Source organism: Clinocottus analis, unplaced genomic scaffold (genome assembly GCF_023055335.1).
Source record: "Clinocottus analis isolate CAN_PGR_092001 unplaced genomic scaffold, fCliAna1.0.p SCAF_4, whole genome shotgun sequence".
Lineage (NCBI taxonomy): Eukaryota > Metazoa > Chordata > Actinopteri > Perciformes > Cottidae > Clinocottus > Clinocottus analis.
The window spans coordinates 19049970-19069733 of record NW_027176153.1 but is presented as its reverse complement, the minus strand read 5'-3'; the positions used below and the strand labels follow the sequence as shown (position 1 = coordinate 19069733).

Sequence of the window (19764 nt, the reverse complement as noted above, 5' to 3'; positions counted from 1 at the left end):
GCCGGCCGGTGTGTTGTTTTTTTTTCTCTTGACAAATCCAAATTAATATGAAGGACCGTTTTTTTTTGTGTTGTTGTTGCTGTTTTTCGTGGCTACATTGTCACCGAGTCGCCGTTGGAAGTGTTTGTCGGCGTAGATACCGCTCTGAGAACTGGCTAAGGCCTTTTTTTTTTGTGACACGGGCAGCAAAGAGCACGCGAGTCAGACAACAGCCAAGTAAAACGCTGGCCGACTTACAGAGGTACTAAAAAAAAAAATCAATTAGCGACAGCTGGCGTGACCCGCCACCGGCTTGTCATTTTGAACTCGACTGTGAACGTCAGCTGCTGCCACCTGAACGCTCTGCACACCGAGCTGCGCTCACGGGGGAAGAGAGACGCCGACAGATCTGTCGAATCTGTCGAATTTTAACACGATTCAGAAAACAGAGGGGTAGGGCAGGGGGGGGGGGGGGGGGGGGGCAGATGTCGATCGCTTTAGTTAAACGGACACCGATACTTCAATTTCAATTCAGTTTATTTGGTGTAGCCTAAAATCACAAATACAAGATTTGCCTCGGAGGGCTTTACAATCTGTACACATGACGTTCCTGTCCCAGGACCTCACATCAGGATCAGGCAACACTCCCTCAAAATAAAGAGAGTAAATTACACTTTCACAGGGGGAAAATGGGAAGAAGCCTTCAGGAGAGCAACAGAGGAGGATCCCTCTCCCCCCGGATGGACAGAAGCAAAAGATGTCATGGGACCAGAATGAGCGACGTAACATGAACGTGACAGAAACTATTCATGTGATGCTTCCCCTGGAGACGACCCCACGCAGGTTATCTACTCGTGAGCTGCGGGGACGATCAGCGTGGACTTAAACCTCCAACGCGGTGTGTCGTTAGGAAAACGGCTCGTGAACCAACGCATGCAGCCACGAGCCCGCGCGCATGCACCCGGCATCCAAGCAGCGAGCCAGAGCGCAGCTCTTTTAGTTGGCTCATGAAATCATTTAATATCTGCCACACACACACACACACACATAAACACACACTCCCCCCCCACGCCCCCTCCTAGCCGTCTGATGTGTAATGAGAGAAACCATTAGCAGTAAAAATGGGCTCTCCCCGCCCTGCCGCTCAGCAGATCTTAGTCAGAGCCACAGTTACACGTCTATTTATACATTCACTCCCCTTTAGAGTTTCTTCCTCTCTAACAGGGAGCAGTTTGTGCAGCTCGCAGTCAAGAAGGCTGCATTCCTCCTGCCCTTCGCTCCCCGTGTCTTCTCCTTCCTCCCTCCCTCTCTCTCGCTCTCTCTGTGTCTCCTCTCCCATCCCCCCTTCTCTGGCTCTCTCCTCCCTCTCTATACCCTTCCCCCAGCTCTTTCCTGCTCTGTGCCTCCCTCCGTCTCACCAGGCTGTACATGCAGCAAGGCACGAATTCACAAATTCATCGAGGGGGGCGGGGGGGCGAGAAAGAGAGAGAGACGGCGAAGGAGAGCTTGGAAATGTGTGTGTGTGTGTGTGTGTGTTGCGGGGGTTAGAGATGGTTTGAGAACAAGAGCGAATGACAGACAGTGAATGAAAGAGTGAGACCGAGAGAACGAGACGGAGGGAGAGAGAGAGAGAGAGAGAGAGAGAGGGAAGAGGAGGAGGAGGAGGGAGGTGGGTTGGTGGGAGAGCGGCGAGGAGGAGGGAGCAGCTCGCGGTGGGCGTTCCTCTCCCCGGTTCCTGCTAGGTCAAAAGTTTACCGTGGTTTTAATTTCACCTTTCCGCAGCCAATCAGAACGCGTCTCCGGCTGCTGGGGGAACTTTGACCCACTCGGAGAATCTGACTGTAAAGATGTGAAGCTCGCCTCTGCTTCTCCACCAACTCTCTTGTTTTTTTTTTCCTCTTTCTGCTTGTCCCCCCCCCCCCCCTCCCACCTTTTTTTTTTTATTTAAAGCTGCATATTTATTCGCCCTTCATCACAGAGGACAAAAAAAAAGAAGAGAAAAAAACATGGTTGTTGCTGATCTGAGGGGATAGTGAGAAGGGGGAGGATGAAAAATAAAAGGCTTTATTGTTTTAGGTTTTTTTTGCCGTTTCAGTACTTTTCCTCTGCTTTTTCTGAAACAGATGCCGTGAGTCGAAAAACCACAAGATCAACAGCCTCGTCCTTGAGGATGAGCAGCGGACGTCACGGCACTCACACACGAGTCCACAGTCCGTGTTAACGTCACTTGATCAAAAAAGCATACACAAAAATACACACACACACACACACACGCACACACACACAGACTGAGTGTGAAAACATGCCCAGCAGCATGCTGATTGGTGGGTGTATAAGCACCCCGGTGTCTGAGTGTACATGTGTGTGTGTGTGTGTGTGTGTGCAGGCATGTGAGCGTGGAGAGTGTGTGTGCGTGTGTGCAGGGATGTGAGCATGGAGAGAGAGAGTGTGTGTGTGTGTGTCTATGAAGGGGGAGGAGGCTGCAGTTAGATCATAGCATCAGAGAGGGGAGGGGCTGCTCTGCAAATAGAGCGAGCAGAGTCGGCATGGTGGCGACGGTAAGTAGAATGGCTTCAAGCCTCTTGTGAGGAGACTAGCCCGGGTTTGTGTGTGTGTGTGTGTGTGTGTGTGTGTGTGTGTGTGTGTTTCCAGCCTCTTTATCACTGTCTGTGTGTGTATGTGCATGTTTGATTAATTAAAAGCCATGGTCATTGAAGAAGCTCCCTGTTGTTCTTTTCTCTCCATATCCACCATACCATTGCCCCCCTCCTCTTCTTCCTCTTCCTCCTCCTCCATCCACCTGACTGCGATAATAAGGCATGCGCACACACACACGCACACACAAAATAACACACATCCTCATGAGAGCAGCAGGCTGTGAATATCACAAGATGAAGTGTGGAACGAGCCGACTCGGAGACGTCACAAGATGTATCGCCTCCTTCCACCTGTGGCCGACTCTCTCCACCCGCAAAATAAAACATGTCCGTTACAATCAGCTGCGCTTCAAGGGAGTCTCGTGATATATTCTATATTTTTCTCTGCTGTCAACAAATCCCTTTATAAGCAACAACACATGTGTTGTCGGGTGTCTTGTGATATATTTGTGCCACTGAGCTCAGCTGTTGTCCAAAAAGTATTAAAAATACTCCAAAGAGGCGGATTGTTCCACTGAGTGACGTGTTCGTTCATTACCGTGAACATGCATGGCTCTTTTGTATGTATTCAGTCAATCCCACACACACACACACACACACACACACACACACACACACACACACACACCCGCTGCTGTAAACACACAGTGGTGCAGCTGAAAATAGTCCCGGACATATTTACAGCAAAAGTATTGTTTGATACAGATTTTTAAGACAAGGAACAACATACTTGTGACACATTTTTCTAAGATTTAAGTCTTGGTTTTGGCAAGAACCCTCAAAGATAGAATGTTTTCCTTTAAGTTGATAGTTTTTACATGTTTTTTTTACATTTATCCTTGATGAATGTGGAAAAAGCTTTTCAGGATTTTGACATCAGTATTACACAATGTTTCTAATGATCATATTTCACATGATTGACACCTCCTCCATGGGCTTAGAAGCCAACTGCAGGACTGAAAGAATCCAACTAAATGTTCTCTATAAGCAATGTTATAATTTGATGTTGTCACAAATATGGGCGTGCAAAAAAAAAAAAGGGTCAAAAAAGTCGGGCTGCAAAAAGTGCAGAAACTACATCAGAGTTAGAGGCTGTTGTCTGTATTTACAGATGCACAATTTTACTTTTTCAGTCCATATACTGATAGCATTCATAAAAAAAAGGTAAAATCAACTAAAATTGTCACGGATACTTGTATCTGTCCGTTTATTGGTGCATCCATCATTTAAATGGCTTGTTTTGCTCAACCAAAGTGTTTAATACCCAAAAAGTAAGATTTCAGCGACACAGTCAACCAACAAGTTGAGAATCGCCTCTTCACTGAGATTTATCTTTTCACAACCAGCAGCCATTAGACAGATCCCGTTACGTCTCCCTCTTTCTCTCTCCAAGTCTCTCTCTCTCTTTCCTCTCCTGCCAGCTCTTCGGTCAGAGAGAGGAGCAGCTTGTTTCGTGGCAGTGTCACATTCAGGTCGACGGTGATGACGACGAAGGAGCGAAGAAGACACAACATGCGTACGTGAGCGCGCTCGAGTCTTCGAGGGCTTTCGGCTGAAGCTCGTTTCAAAGTTCACGCAAGTTAAAATGTTGACTCCATTGGTTTTCTGTTTCATCGGTTACCTTTAAAGGAAAAACAGATGCAGCTTATCTGTGTAAAAGTCTTGCGTTCTCACAAAATCTGGACTTCGACCACCTGTAAAACCTCCCTGACCAAGCTGCAGCAGTAAAGTCGTCGTCGCACCTTGACTGAGGCGGCGAGGCCGCGGCGGTACTCAAGGGTTTAAGGTTACACAGCCAATGGACTGTTAGAGAAATACTTGAAATTTAACAACGTCAAGCTGCATTCCCCCCTGAAAGGGTGAAGCACAAGGAAAGCGGGTGGAAAGAGCCGCATCACCGAGTCCCTCGGCCTGAGCCAGCACCTCGGTTTGTTTTGCTGGTAAATACAAACTCTAAAAAAGCTCTGATAAACAAAAACACCCTGCGCAGTGTTTGTCATAGCGCCATAATCACATGGCAACAAGTTGCCCAATACCTCCGCTTAACTCCTCCAGGCTGTGTTTCTGTTCTTTTGTGCAGCTGAAGTGGGTCGGGACAAAGGTTAAACGCAGAGCACCGCACAAATTAGTCCTGACTAGTCAAGAGTTGAATGCGCGCGTGTGTGTGTATGTGTGTGTGTGTGTGTCTCAGTAAAGGACAAGTATAGTGACAGAATACACGCAGCAGGAAGCACAGCAACGAATATAATCGGTGGACTTGTCAGCATGTTTGTGAGCTGTAGCCAGCCTCCTGGTTTATCAAACCCTCTCCTTCCTTCACAGTTAAAGCGTCGCCTATTATTTTACTTTTTTTACACCGTTTTGCTCTGCTTCTTCATGATGAAGGCCACTCTGGTCAACAAAGTTTTGGGGTTGACTCAAAAGGACAAAAAAAATAAATAAATAAAGTTCTGCGAAGCTTGAAACTAAATTTGAATCCGACCGCGTCTGAAGGTGAAAGTATACTTGTTAATATAAATGGGAATAATGGTTCCCCGCGTTCAGGCACTCTCTCCTCAGAGAGTTTCACAGTGTACTCATTTGTGCACACAGAAAGAGAGCTAAGTAAAAAAGAAATTTAAAAGAGAGAAAAAGCTCAGGAGAGCCGTTAAAATCTGTCTGGCTTTCCCAAATAGCCGGTTACTGAGTGAAGGGAGCGAGGTTGTCCGATTCTCTTTTTCGTAAACGTTGTACGTTGGCCCAAAGCAACGCCCAAAGCAACGCCCAAAGCAACGCCGACTTTGGGGAAAGGTGCGGAGGATGAGCCGCAATCCATCTAGTGCTTTATTCGAAGCGTACGACTTTAGATCTTCGTGGCTCAGCGCAACCGCTAGTTTAACCGCTCGTTCAACCGCTCGTTCGACCGCTCGTTCAACCGCTCGTTCAACCGCTCGTTCAACCGCTCGTTCAACCGCTAGTTCAACCGCTAGTTCAACCGCTAGTTTAACCACAAGTTTAACTGCTAGTTCAACCGCTAGTTTAACCGTGAGTTTAACCGCTAGTTCAACTGCTAGTTCAACCGCTAGTTCAACCGCTAGTTTAACTGCTAGTTCAACCGCTAGTTTAACCACAAGTTTAACCGCTAGTTCAACTGCTAGTTCAACCGCTCGTTCAACCGCTAGTTCAACGCTTCCTGCAGCTGCTTCACGGTAAAATCCGGCTAAAAATCGGGCAACGATCCGTGTGCATTGTGCGCCAAACTTCTACAGCAAAGACGAAATAGTTTCTTGACTAAGAGCGATGATTACGACGCCTGAAGGCGTTCACTGTGAAGCAGCTGCAGGGAGATCAGAAGGTGGAGAGAGAGAAAGAATCAGAAAACGGCGACGCTTCTAAAACCACAAGACAATTATTTGTAACTTCCTGGGTACTAATTTGCAAAATATATTCCCATATATAAATAGCGAGAGATTTCCTCCCTGCAAATGACAGACAGACCTAAATGGGAACTCCAAATGCGCATTGGGTTGCAGGTTGTAGTTGTGGTGTAGTTGTGCGAGTGGGCACACTATTGAGTACAGCCTAGTTGCTTTGCACCCATGAAATAGTGTATATTATGCACAGAGTCTTTATTTATCAAGGCCTCAAATAACTTAATGCACAACCTCCCAGAAATGTGAAACCCCGCCTCCCGCTGCACAGCGGTAATTGCCGGCTGGAAGTTCATGAATCTTTTACACAAATCGCCATTCCTGCATCATATTTCATTTTCCCAATGTTTTCCTTGGTATTTCATCACACCTGAGCACGCGCGCACCTGGCCTGTCGCCGTGGGCTCGGCCTCACAGACGGGCCGCAGCGGCCGCATCTTGTAAAAGAGGTTACTCGACACACTATAATCACACTTTGTTCTCTGCTGACCACCGACGACCAGAGCTAAATGTCGCACCAGAAGTGTCGTCCGGGTGAATTATTAATGACTTGTTGTTTTCTTCTCCTCCCTGAACCTCTGCTCCTCCCCTTCGCGTCCGTCTCTTCTCCCTTTTCTCTCGCCTGGTCGTTTTCTTGCCGCTTGGCCTCCTCTCAGCGCCTCCTTCTCCCTTCCCTCCACACTCGTCGTGTCCTCCATCCCTCTCTCCCTCCCTCCTTTTCTCTGTCCGCGTGCATCTAGTGTGGCGACGGCGTTATTTTTAGCCCCGGCGAGATCGGGAGAAAGATCGTGCACGTACTCTCCACGAGGCCTTCACTGGAGGCCTGTCACCGACGTGTGAGAGAAGAACGGTTCTTCAGTTAACACATACAGCGTGCACGTGATTCCACAATACACGCCTGTGTGTGTGTGTGTGTGTGCGTGTGTTTACTGTCGTATCACATCGACCTTCCTAAGCGGCTTTCATTGGAGTGGACAGAAAAGTCCACCGGCGATAACAGACAGCCGGCCGCGTCGAAAGGTACAAAACCTCAGAACAGAGTTACATCTGGAGAAAAGCTGAGTCATAAACTAATGGGTGAACGTTTCTTGCGGCTTAAGGCGGCGATGATCCAGGTGGAGATGGCGAGGCCTCTTCGGTGTGATCGGGGTTGAAAGCTTTTTATCTCCGCTCTGATTTTTAAACATCGCCCGCCTCGTCTTTCGCACACATTGCCATTAGCCTTTCTTCAGCATTCTCTATGTTGCCGTTTTTTGGACCAATGCAGAGGATTCATTTACAATCTGGCCAGTCGGTGGTGAATCTGGCCACGTCACGTGATAGTTACGGGACGCAGAGGAGATCCGCTGCTGTTGGCGTGCACGTCGGGGAGTTAACCGAAGCACATTCACACTCATCAGCACCGCCAGCGCTCTCTGACGGCGCCGTGACAATACACCTGCACATTATATGATCAACAAAATTACAGATTTGGGCGTTAAGTGTTATTGAACGGGACATTAAGTCGATACCGGCTGAAGCGGAGCGGGAAATGTATTCACTGGAACAAATGAAAAAGGGTGGAATATTAAAATCAGAAATCAAACAAATGCAAATGTATTGACAAAAAATATATATATACAGGCAAAGCGTGTAAAGACACTGTGACTAGCAGGTCGTAAGCCCCGCCTCCTTTCGTCTCCGAAGCAGCATGAATATATTGTTGGAAGCAGATGCTACTGAAGTGTTAGCAGTGTAAAAAAACACAGTGAAGCAGCTGCGTTGGTGAGGGACACTCTGGGTGATTTGCAGTGGTTAGCGCAGCATATCATTCAAGTCACAATGACGCAGCATTTTCAGACCACGTCGCCTTTTTAATCTGTCGCGCTTCCTGTCAAAACAGGATATGGGGAAGGAACCGAGAGGCAAACCAATCTGAAGAATGACAGAGACTAGAAGGAGTTGTGTTTAATGGAAGGGTCAACAATGTAACAGTGGGGGTTGTACTGGGTGAATTACTAAGACTGCTTTATTTCTCTCAAGTGGATGTAATGAAAAGCGGCTCGAAGGGTGACATTTCCTTTTCCTCTTCCGTTCACATCTGCCCTCCCGTTCATCCGCAGTTATCGATTCAAACGGCTGCAGCTTTTCACGCCGGAGTAAGCAAATAGTTGTAGATGCAAAGGTCACGTTTCCTCCATCACGCCGCACGCCTGAGTCCACCGGCGATGTCAGCAGTCTGTCAGTCCTCCATTAGTCCGTCTTGATCAGCTGCCGTGAACACCGCCGGCAGCCCTTCTGGAGCTGCGGGCCGTTCACCTGGCGGTCACCTGAGCGGGCGGCCGAGTCCGAGCGGAGATGATATTTCATCCCCGAGCGTCGCGTCGGGCCGAGACTCGGGGAACGTGCACGTACGCACGCGGCAGAACGGGAGAGTCTAAACGCAAGCGAAGGTTGGCCCGGACGACACCTTCAAACACACAAACAAACGGCTGTAAAAAAAAAAAAAAGCTCCCGTAAGAGGGACGTGCGAGCAGCACCGGAATCTTTGTCTCACATTGCATCAAATCAATATTTAAATTCTGGCCCCTTTTCCCTCTGAAGAGAGCATGCAGCTGTCACTGCCTGTTTACTACGACTCGGCTCTCACAGGACTAACAGATCCATGGCGAGGGAGGGAGGCGGGGAAAGGAAACGAGGGGGATGGAGAGGAGAAGACACCGCCTCCTCTCCGGCGGAGCCGAGGCCGGACGCTCGGAGGAAAAGCTGCTCCTCCTCCACCTCCTCTCCACCTTCTTCTCCCTCTCCTCCCGGCAGAAACCGATGTGTGAAGGTAGTAACTCTGCATGCCCCCCAACCTCTCCCTCCCCCTCCTCGTCTGCAGCAGAATGTCAAATTCAGCAATTTGACTAAAGCCCTTCTCTGCATGTCATGCACACACTTTCAAAATCGCCTTAGTCATACGTCCCCCCTTCAGCAGTCTGAATGTCTCCCACGCAACACTTTCATGGGATTGAAGGCATTGATATCGCCTACTCAGCCAAAATGGGATGGATCAATAAGGAGTCGGGGGTCTGCAGAGAGTGAAGCTGAGAGGGAATGCAAACGTTAAGTTTCACGTCATTGTGACGGCTGAGAACGAGCAAATGAGTGCCGAACATTGCCGAAACAAAATGTGTTATCCCGCTTAGTTATTTGCTGTTCTTTCCGTTCTAATATGCCACTGAATGTGGAGGCTTAATACAAATCTATTCTTCTGTGATGTCTGGAATAATGCATGTGAAAAAAACACAATGTTTGTCATCACTTTAAAACAGTCCATGAACCAATCGTCCAATGAGAACTCTAGAAAAGAGTCGGGGTTGTAAACCTGCACACTTCAACGAAAATAAGCATCTTCACAGAGGAATATTTCCAGGAGGAAACTGATAATAATAATATAACTTTTCAACAAAGCTTTCTCCAATATTAATCAACTCTTGTGTGTCTTTTTCTGTGCTGCGCGGCTTCTCCGATAACAAACATGAAATCAACTTTCCACTTCCCGTTCTCCATTATTATTGAATCCCCGGGTTTCAATCACATTCTTGAGTGGCTTGTCGTCTTGTCTCGTGGCTTGTTTTCGTTGACGCCGATGCGATTTGAAATTGTTTTTTATTGCCGTGTTGTTTGTGTGGACCCCAGGAAGTCTGGCGACCACTAAATTAAACATAAAGCAATCACTTATTCTGTTATTGCTTTTGTGTGTGTCGCTTGACTGTGGGTACGGATAAACAAGACGCCGTGACATCACGGCACCGGCGGTGCGACCTCGGGGGGAGGGAGGAGGGGGGGAGGAGGAGGAGGAGCGGCGGCCAATCAGGCGAAGCCGGCTCGGCCCGGCCCGCTGCTCCACACCAAGGTGACGGGGGCGGGGGAAGCAGACCTTGGAGCGCTCCCCCGCTTTCCTGAGATGAGTGATGCTGCTCGTGACACTGGAGAGAGGATGGAGATGGTGGGCTGTGTGTGTGTGTGTGTGTGTGTGTGTGTGTGTGTGTGTGCTAGTGTGTGGAGAGTGATATTAGAGGTGTGGCGGCTGAGGGGACGGCAGGATGGGAGCAAATTAAGTTGAGGAGGTGGTCACGTAACCGCCGGGTTCAGGCAGAGTTGAAGCCGCTTGCTTGCTGTGCTGCAGCTGGTAACATTTACCGCAACTCGTACCCCATAAATGTTGTGCGCGTGCGCGCGCACGGGCAGCTAGAGGAGCTCCGAAACACATAAACGAGGTTTACTTTTTTTAAATGGAAAATAAGGTAAATAACAGAACTCCCTTTCTTAGACAGCCCTCTTAGGACCCCATTAACGAGCATCCATTACCGTACAGCAAGAAGAGACGTAAAACTAACCGCCGAAAAAAACATTTCTCCTCTGTTTGGGGCTCGCAAAACAAATGGACAGATTGAGTTGTTCGTACTCGCTCTTAACCAGTGATACCCGCACACACCGGCTGGACCGAGACCGTCGTGTCATCGACCACCACGAGTGGCGCCGCTCTCCCTGGAAAGTCGGGGTTTTTTTTGGGGGGGGGGGGGGGGGGTATACAGCTGAACTCTGCGTGCACTTAGCAAAGAACAAAAAAAAAAAAAAGAGTACAAACAGAAGCATGTGAAGAAAGCCACCCTCCCTCCGTATGAGGCACCAGCGCACGCTGCCATTACTACAGATTCTGGGAGACTCACGGCTTAGATCACGAGAGAAATTAGGTGAAATATTAAAAACAATGGCTTTAAATCACCTGATCCAGAGCGCTGCAGAGCGTCCAATTCTCACTTTCTCACCGCTGCTGCGACGACCTAAAAGAATGACTGATTGAGGCACTTTCACGTTTCTATAAAACTGGTCAAATTCATTTTTTTTTTTATCACAACAACGTGACGTGTGCTTCTCTGATTAATTACCGCAAAGTGAGCATGCGAGAGCGATGGATCAATCCTTCACTCCGTTCAGCTGAATTACATCCCGACTCCTTCTGTCTCGAGGTGAATACAGCGCATGTGGTCTTTGTTATGCGTTGTACCACTCTGTCTTTTCCCTTTCTCTTCATCCTTTTGTGCCGTTCCTGCTCAGATAATATCACGATGAGAGAAATGTTAAGCTAATCACATTTAGATATATCCGTACTGCCACATGTCTCCACATTCATTTTTTTGAAATACATATTTGTCTGCAGGGATGACAATGTCAGTCCGTCCACTTTGGCTATGATACCTCAACCACAGTCATGGTCCCCAGAAGATGAACCTCACTGACTTCAGCGATACCCTGACTTTCCCTTCGAGCGCTATCGTGACGCTGACGTCTGTGTTTTGGAGTGGAACGTCTCAACATCTATTGGACGGTCCGCTGGGCTATTTACACATTTCCATCCACCTCAGCTGTACTGCAAGTAGCTGATGTTGGTGTGCCAACACACTAAAGTGGCGGTGACCATCATACCTGCGTTGCGTCTGCGTGTTAGCGTTGCAACGGTAAAGATGTCGCCATGCTAGTATTAGCGGCTGGAGTGTCCGTGGACGACAGTGTTCGCTGCACAACGGAGGCTCCAGCGAGCAAGGTGTTATTTGACCCGATTTCACACAGTGGAACATGCAATGCACCTGCAAGACTGCTGCCATCCCACAATGCAATGGGGGTCTTTCAGGTAGACTGTAATGTGTGCTGTCCAGCCAGCGCCGGCAAACGTGCAGCAGAGCCCTGAGGGATGCTGCAGCCCTCTGAGGAGAGAGGAGAGGAGGAGAGGAGAGGAGGAGGTAGAAGAAGCCCCAGGTAGCCTCACAGCAATGCACCATTAGAGAAAGGAAAACACAAAGCCAAGTTCTGCTGCCTGTTCTTCTCTAGACACCCTATCTCTCTCCCTCTCTCTCTCTCTCTCCCCCTCTTCCTCTCCCTCCCTCTCTCTCCCACTGACCAGCTAAATATTTTATCAGCTGGCAAAAGAACCTACAAGCCCGAAGGCCAGGGGTTCTTTTTTGTTTGTTTCTTAAATTGAAGGTGTGTGTGTGTGTGTGTGTGTGTGTGTGTGTGTGTGTGTGTGTGTGTGTGTGTGTGTGTGTGTGTGTGTGTGTGTTAAAGGCTGAGGTTGTTCACCGACCTCAGCGTCACAGAAGTGATTTTGATTGGTCACTTTGAAGTAGTTATTCTGTTTCTCTTCCCTCTCTTCCCTCCCTCTCTTCCCTCCCTCTCTCTCTCTCTCTCTCTCTCTCCCTCCGTGTGCATCCTGTGTGCAGCGCGCCGCTCAGTTCAGAAACAGGATGAACGACCTTGAGCGGGCGCACGGGGCTGTGTTGCCATGGCAACGAAGCCTCGCGCAACCAGTAACAGCTGGATGCAACAGCACTCCCTGAATTTTAGCGGGAGTCGCCACGTTAATAAAACGACTCTCCACGTCTCCTCCCCCCTTCTCCTCCTCCTCACTATCTATCCCCCCCTCCTTTGTCTCTCTCTCCCTCTCTCTCACACACACACTCACACTCACACACACACTTACTTATGCTAACACAAAAGAACGGCGCAGCAGTACAAGGACAATATGTTTGATATTAACACAGAACTGAATTAACCTGTTTAGCTTGAAGTGATTCAGACGTACAGAACGCGGCGCGTACCTCGAGAAGGAACCACAACGGAGGAGGCTAACACTCGGTTAGGAGGAGAGAGAGAGAGAGAGAGAGAGAGAGAGAGAGAGAGAGAGAGAGAGAGAGAGAGAGAGAGAGAGAGAGAGAGAGAAAGAAGAAGAAAAAAGGACTGAAAATCAAGAGTGAACCCCAAGTTACAAAACAAAAACACTGGAGACGGAGAAGCGTACCAAGATGGTCACTTGACATTCCTCTCACAGATGAAAAAGCTGCTCTCGGGAAAAAAAAAAGAAGAAATAAAGCAGCGGAGGACGCGAGCTGCACGGAGACGTTCTGCAAAGGAAGGAAAGAGAGAACAGAGGAAATGGACAGCGGTTCTGACGGTGCATGGGCTCATCCCTCCAACTCGGTTCAACACGTTCTTCCATCACAGATGTGCGCGTGTGAAACACCTTTCAGCTCCTCACCTTTCCCCTGAGCATCTTTACATCCAAAACTAATTTTGCTAAATGACTAAACGAAGATCAACTGGATTTCCAAACAGCAGAATTTACTGGTGCGACGCTTTAGATCAATTTCAGACCAAAGTGAGGACATGACCCGTGTTCGCTGTTCGTCTGAATGGGTCGTCTGTTAAGTGACCTAGTTTCACGACTCGCTCCAGATCAGTGTTCAACACGGGCCTGAATGAAGCAGGACGACTCAAACATCACTCCATAACAGTTTCTTCTTTTTTTACGGACTTATTTGATCAGGAAGTCATTTAAATTTTGCTGTGTAGGGCAGAGAAATTGTGAGAAATGTCCATCATCAGTCAAAGACAATATCATCAAATTGTTTTGACGGACAAACAGGATCAAACTTTTTTTTTTAGAAAAAGGTATTACATGTAGAATAACATAAAAAAAAGAACAAACTTTTAAAATGAATTTTCCCATTAGAAAAGTTGACATCCATCACTGGAACTACTTGTTGTTGGAAAACAAGCGTGAACAGATGCCGTGAATAACACGACGAAATTGCAAACAAGTAGCTGGTTTTAAGTAAAAAACCCTTGTTGCATGTCTTTCCCCGTCTCACTCGCTCAATACGATGGAGAACGGCAGCTAACACAAATTTCCAGGCAAACACAGGCTGCGGCGGCTCGAGTGGAGCATGTGATTTCTCTTTGATTTGGACCAGCAATTTTCAAATCAGTTTTCAAGGCGGTCTTTTGATTTATTGTCAAGATATAGTGGAGTCATGTCTACCCGAGCAGAGAAAGAAGTCTCTCTCTCTGTCTCTATGCGTGTCGCTATCCCAAGTTCTCAACCACGCATGCTTTTAGGGCATGTGAGCGCATGTGAGCGCATGTGAGCGCGCCCCACATGCTAATGGTCGCTCACCGCTGCTCTCACATGACAAGTCCCGCTGACTCGCACCCAACCCTGGTTTACACTCAGGTAAACGCCGTTAGCTCTGTCAGCGTGTTCGTCGTAGTTTGCACTGTTAGCGCTGCTAGCGCCGTTAGCGCTGTTACGCTATGTTCACACCCGGTAGCGGCCGTCATTTAGACGCTACGGATAATATAAATAAAGTCAAACACGATGGAGCTTGATGTTCCCACGTATGTGGAATTTACACAACAAGCGTAAAGTAGAATTAGGTTATTTCCATGAAAGGATGAAGGAAACGGTAACAGTTTTTAAATGGAGATAAGCCACGCCCCCTTGTTTGTCGAGCAAGTAAACTGATGCAAGTGTGAACGCAGCATTAGCCCCGTTAGCTATGAGCCGTCTCCTCCGATATTCATTTTATAAGATGACATTTAAGGATGTTATTATGTTTTTTATCTGCAGTGTGTGCGGTTTCAGCATCAGACTTTTAGCATCGTGTCATATATGCAGCTCAACTGCATATTAAAAACCCATTTTCAAGATACACTTAAAAACAAAGACTCATTGTTTTAAAATGACACCTTTTATATTACTTTTGGGAGTAAATCCACCATTATTACTGTAAACTGCACATGTATTGTTCTAATGAAAGACAGCTATAACGGCTCTAACTGAGGGGGCGGGGCTTAGCAAACAGTCTTGTTCTCTAATCAGACAATTTGCTATTGTAAGTTTATTTTAGAAAGGTTATTGCATTTTTGGCTGAGTGGATTTTATTGAAACCATGTCTCTATTCTTCAAAGCAAGGTGTTGGAGAAACTATGTGTTTGTTATCGATGTCGACCTCAAATGCCATTTTGTCCATAGTGTTGATAGTATGAAAAGATACCCAACCAGCCCTCGTTATTTTGGAAAAACATTGTGAGACCACATCAAATCGTGTGTGTGTCTGGGTGGGAGGGACTATATATATATATATATATATATATATATATATATATATATATATATATATATATATATATATATATATATATATATATATATATATATATATATATATATATATATATATATATATGGTGAATGGTGAATATGAATTCCTATTTACCCCCCCCCCCCCCCCACACACACACACACACACACACACACATTCAGGACAACAGTTCAGCTCACTGCACTGCAGATGGGGGAGGCAGTGACCAGGGCAGGCTCACAGAAACCACAGAGACAGGTGAACTCTTTGTGTCGTGTCCTGACGACACAAAGAGGGCGCAGTCAGGAAAACTTCCTGGTTCCACAGAAGAGTCGAGAGAGACAGAAACTAAATGAAGAAAAGACACAAAAGACAAAAAAATGCCAGGTAGAATTCCACAGCAAGAGGCGCCACCTGAGCTCCTCCCATTACGAGACACAAACCCCTCCCTTCCTCCTCCTCCTCCTCTTCCTCCTCTCACACACACACAGAGCTTCGCAGGCTGGTGTGTGATATCCAGCCCTGTGAGCCCTGCCCCCAGAGCCTGACCCAGTCACCAGCTTCCCCTGCTAACCCCTGTTCCCTCTTTTCATTCAGCAACCATCATGCATCACTGTGAGACGCCTCACGGGTCCGAGCTGCCAACACACCCCCCCCAACCCTCCCAATCTCCTCTCCTTGGAGCGCGTTCCCACCTCGAATCCTCCTCGTGAGCGGGTTGCAGGTGTGTGTCGGTCTGCACGTGTGCAGAGAGACCCGGGCCAGAGTCGACTGTAAATCTGTCAGGAGAGAGCGTGGAACAAGAGCAGGGCGTCTCGTCACCACTCCCCTCGCACACGGCAGGCAGACGGACGGTTCAGAGCTGGAAGCAGTTGGTCGATTCAACGACAAGTCAGGAAATGTAATTGGCAATTTTTGGGGGGAAAATAGATTAATTGTTTAATCCCTTAACAAGCGGTGCAGCTGGTTGAATCACTCACTCGAGAGCTGACGACAGAAAAGCATTTTGAAGCAGACAGCGGGACAAGAGGAAGATATCACTGCCACAAGATGTTGGAATATGTGTTCATAAAGCAGAGAAGTCAAAATAAAAAAGAATTATCAAGGCTGCCTCTTCTTAGTAAATTAGGGCATTAGTCATTTTTTGGGGCTTTTTTTTCACCATGCACAATGATTAATTTCCAACACAACACATTTCTGGTGAACACAAGATTAAGAGAAGTGCTTTTGTGTGATTCATTTTTTTGGAGAAATTCACTTTAACAGACAATTAAACCAGCGGATCGACAACATATGTCTTAGTTGCTTGATGTCTTTGGTCAAAGACAGCCCGGGACATTTGTACCATGTTCTTGCCCATGTGGATTTGCTTCATCATCACTTCGGCTTTCACTGAAGATTTCAATTGTACATTTTTCAGAAGAAAATCGAAGAGCAACCTTTTTTGGGGTCATTCGGGCATGAAGAAGGCGTTCAATAAAGTAATGTATCAATCAATCAAAAACTTTGACCAGTCTCTTGGTTGCAGCTTCTCCCATCATGAACACTTGCTGCTTTTCTCTTTTTTATGTCACTGTAACCCAAAAATCTTGGACTGATGGTCGGACTAAATACGACATTTAAAAGATGTCAACTTGGACTCTGGGAAACCGTGATGGGCTTCTTTTTTTTTTTTTTCTCCTCACATTTCATAGATTGGTAATTACGACAGAGCAATAACATAAAGAAAAGAATCATCAGCTGCAGCCTCAATCAGCCACAAGGCAACTAAATCTAAAACGTACACAGTCACACGCGCCTGTGTAATTAACTCAACCACACACACCCCTCACATGTCCACACGGACACACACACACACACACACAACCATCTGCAACGCTTCCATTCAAATGCTGTTTACACACACACACACACACACACACACACACACACACACACACACACACACACACACACACACACACACACAAGAGCAGCCTGCTATTATCCAGTGTGAGCAGGTATTGTGTGCAGGGCCCTGGTGTCACGCTCAAGGACGCGCTAGTGCTTCCCTTCTCTTTTTTTTCTTCTTATTTTAAACATGCACGTAGGCAAACGCCACACTGGCTCTCGTCTGTTTCAGGGGATCGAATCGTGGTGCCTTCAGGGTTACAGGACAGCGTGAGTGTGTGTGTGTGTGTGTGTGTGTGTGTGAGAGAGAGAGAGCGAGACTGTGTATGTGAGTGTGTGTGCACGCGCGCACACAGGGCCACGTTGCTGCCCCCTGCAGATGCACAGTGGAGACGCATTAAGGATGAGGCAGATGACAGGAGAGCGGTATGAAGGAGACCTAAGTAGAGGATAACAGGAGCACGGCGACCATTCACTACTTCATCTCACACGTTTATAGGCAACGCATGCCCCGTTCAGCGCGCACACTGGAGGCGTACAGTAGAGCCAGGGCACTTTCTCTCTCTCTCTCTTTCTGTCTCGCTTGGGCATGCACGCATGCAGGCTGGCTGGTTGACTGACAGACGTTGAGCATCGTCTGCCTCTTCCCCACATGGCACGTTTGTAGTAACGAGCCCAGTGGAAACACACCACGTAGCCTCGTTACAGACACGCTGCGATGTGACACACGCACACTCACACGCACACACACACAGGCTGATCGCGTCTGCGTGCGTTTCGATCAACAAACCCTTCGCAGCCAGAGATCCCCTCGTATGTTGAGACGGCGTCAGGATCAGCTGTTGGGCAGCAGCGACTGTCGCGGCGAGGCGAGAGGAGAAACCCATAAACGAGTTAATAACGCGCCGTGTTATTAACTCGTTTACGCGTTAGTACGCGAGTGTTCACGTGTGTGTGCTACACCCCCCCCCCAACACACACACACAAAACTTCCAGATGCTCTGGAAACACTTCTCTGATCCCAGCGGCTTGTGCGTAAAGCTGGCCAGCTTTGCGAGATCAAGTTAAGTTGAATCCAAAAGCGAAAACCGACTTCGTTTTTTTGCAGCAGCAGCAGCAGCAGCATAAAGGTGACAAACAAACGGGACGGCTCGCGCGCACTGCCCCGCCGCGACGAGCAGGTTGGTAAATCTGTGGCTGTCATGTACTAAATGACCGTGCACTGTGCCCTCCGCGCCGTAGCGATGCCAGTGCCGTGTGTGTGTGCACTGACGCTGGGAACCGAAGTCGGTACATTTCCGTGCTCTATCGAAATGCAAAAAAAAAAAGCAAACGCAAAGTCGCGTGGAATCCGCCGACGGTTTTGCAAACACGCGCTGCACGAGCTCTTACCTCGGTGGACGTATCGCGCTGCCGGGATCGATAATTTCTTCTTTACACCATTAACTCTCCGCCATCTTCGGCACTGTTTGTTTAAATGGGAAACACTCCCGAAACCCAAGAAGCCAGTTCTGTAAGTTGGGGCGTCGCGGGGGCTTCTGGGTAACGCAGTTCGCGCGGGTGGCGCGCCGCGCTTGTGGCTCCGTCGTCCCAACCCGGACACGGACTACAGGTCCGACTCCGCCACCTCCGGGGGGGGGGGGGGGGGGCGGAGGTAGAGGTGGCGCTTTGGAGGTGGAGAAACGAGCACACCGTCTCTGTCGAGCAGCCTGCAGACGGATGTCAGCGACGGCAGCGGAGCGGAGATGACACGGTGTGTATTTGCAGTTATAACTGACATGCAAACACGGAATTGTTTGCTTCGTGGAGCCTGAAGGCAAAAAAAAAAAAAAAGAAATTTGAAAAAAAATAAAGCACCACCTTCAGACTTTCCTCTAAAAACAAGAAGGCGTTTAGCTGGAGGGGGGGTGACACAAAACCAGACATCTTAAACTTGCAAGTAAATTTGAAGTGTGAGGTTTTATCCTCCTCTGCCTCAGATGAGTTGGTCTCTGTGGGTGAATTAAAGTCATCGTTTATGTGAGATTAGTTCTTCCTCTATATAAAGGACCGTACCAGAAGGTTTGCACGTTTTATCCCAATGCTTTATACAAACCATCCCCTCAGACAAAAAATAATCTTGCTTTTAGACATTTTACCCCTTTTAAAATGGAGCGAATTTGTATTTAATCTGGGTAAAGTTGCATACCCAAACTAAAATAAACAGTACTTGTGAGATGTTGTTCAGATGTGTTAAAACCACTGTATATGTTAAAAATGATGCCACAGCACAAATTAAAAGTGAAATACTAAGTCCCTTTGAGGTCGACCGATCCAGTTCCAATACATGTCTTTACATTATTACACGAGATATTAGACAGATATTAGACTCAGTTTGCCATTTAACTAGAAGAAGTACAAAAAGGCAGGAAAGTGAAGAGTAATATGTGTACGGGTAATATAATGATGCATAAAATAGATAGTAAGGAGCGTTACGCTGGTCATAGAGCTGTAGTAGAACTCATGAGTGTGTGTATCTAGACTTGCTGAGGTTGTCAATATTTGTGTGTACTTGTGTACGTTCCCTCACAAAACTGTAAAGCTTTCATTTTAGAAATAAATTGCACATAGTTTCATGGCTCATGACTCCTTAAAATGCAGCAGTTCCCTTGTGACCTTTCAACAGAGGTGATGTGATAAGTGTCTGAGCTGTAAGCACTTTAAGAAAAAAGAGATTCTCAGATGGTTGATTGATCATAATATGTGTTTTGGCCCCGAAGAGGTGAAACCATTCAATATGTGACCAGGTAATAGCAGAAATAAGAAACATGCTAATTTTATGGAGCGGATATATATTTTTCAAATGAGTAATCATAATCAAATAATTTAATAAACATCATGAAG

At 47.3% G+C, this 19764-nt stretch overlaps 1 protein-coding gene across 1 annotated transcript in view; it reads right to left on the bottom strand.

Annotated features, from left to right (window-relative positions):
• Positions 1-18618, bottom strand: part of LOC137800421 (nuclear receptor coactivator 3-like) — a 54754-nt gene extending 36136 nt beyond the window's left edge. Inside the window, exon 1 of the mRNA XM_068597611.1 lies at positions 18274-18618. The gene's annotated coding sequence lies outside the window, so the exon portion shown is untranslated. The remainder of the gene's footprint in view (positions 1-18273) is intronic.
• Positions 18619-19764: the final 1146 nt, after the last annotated feature.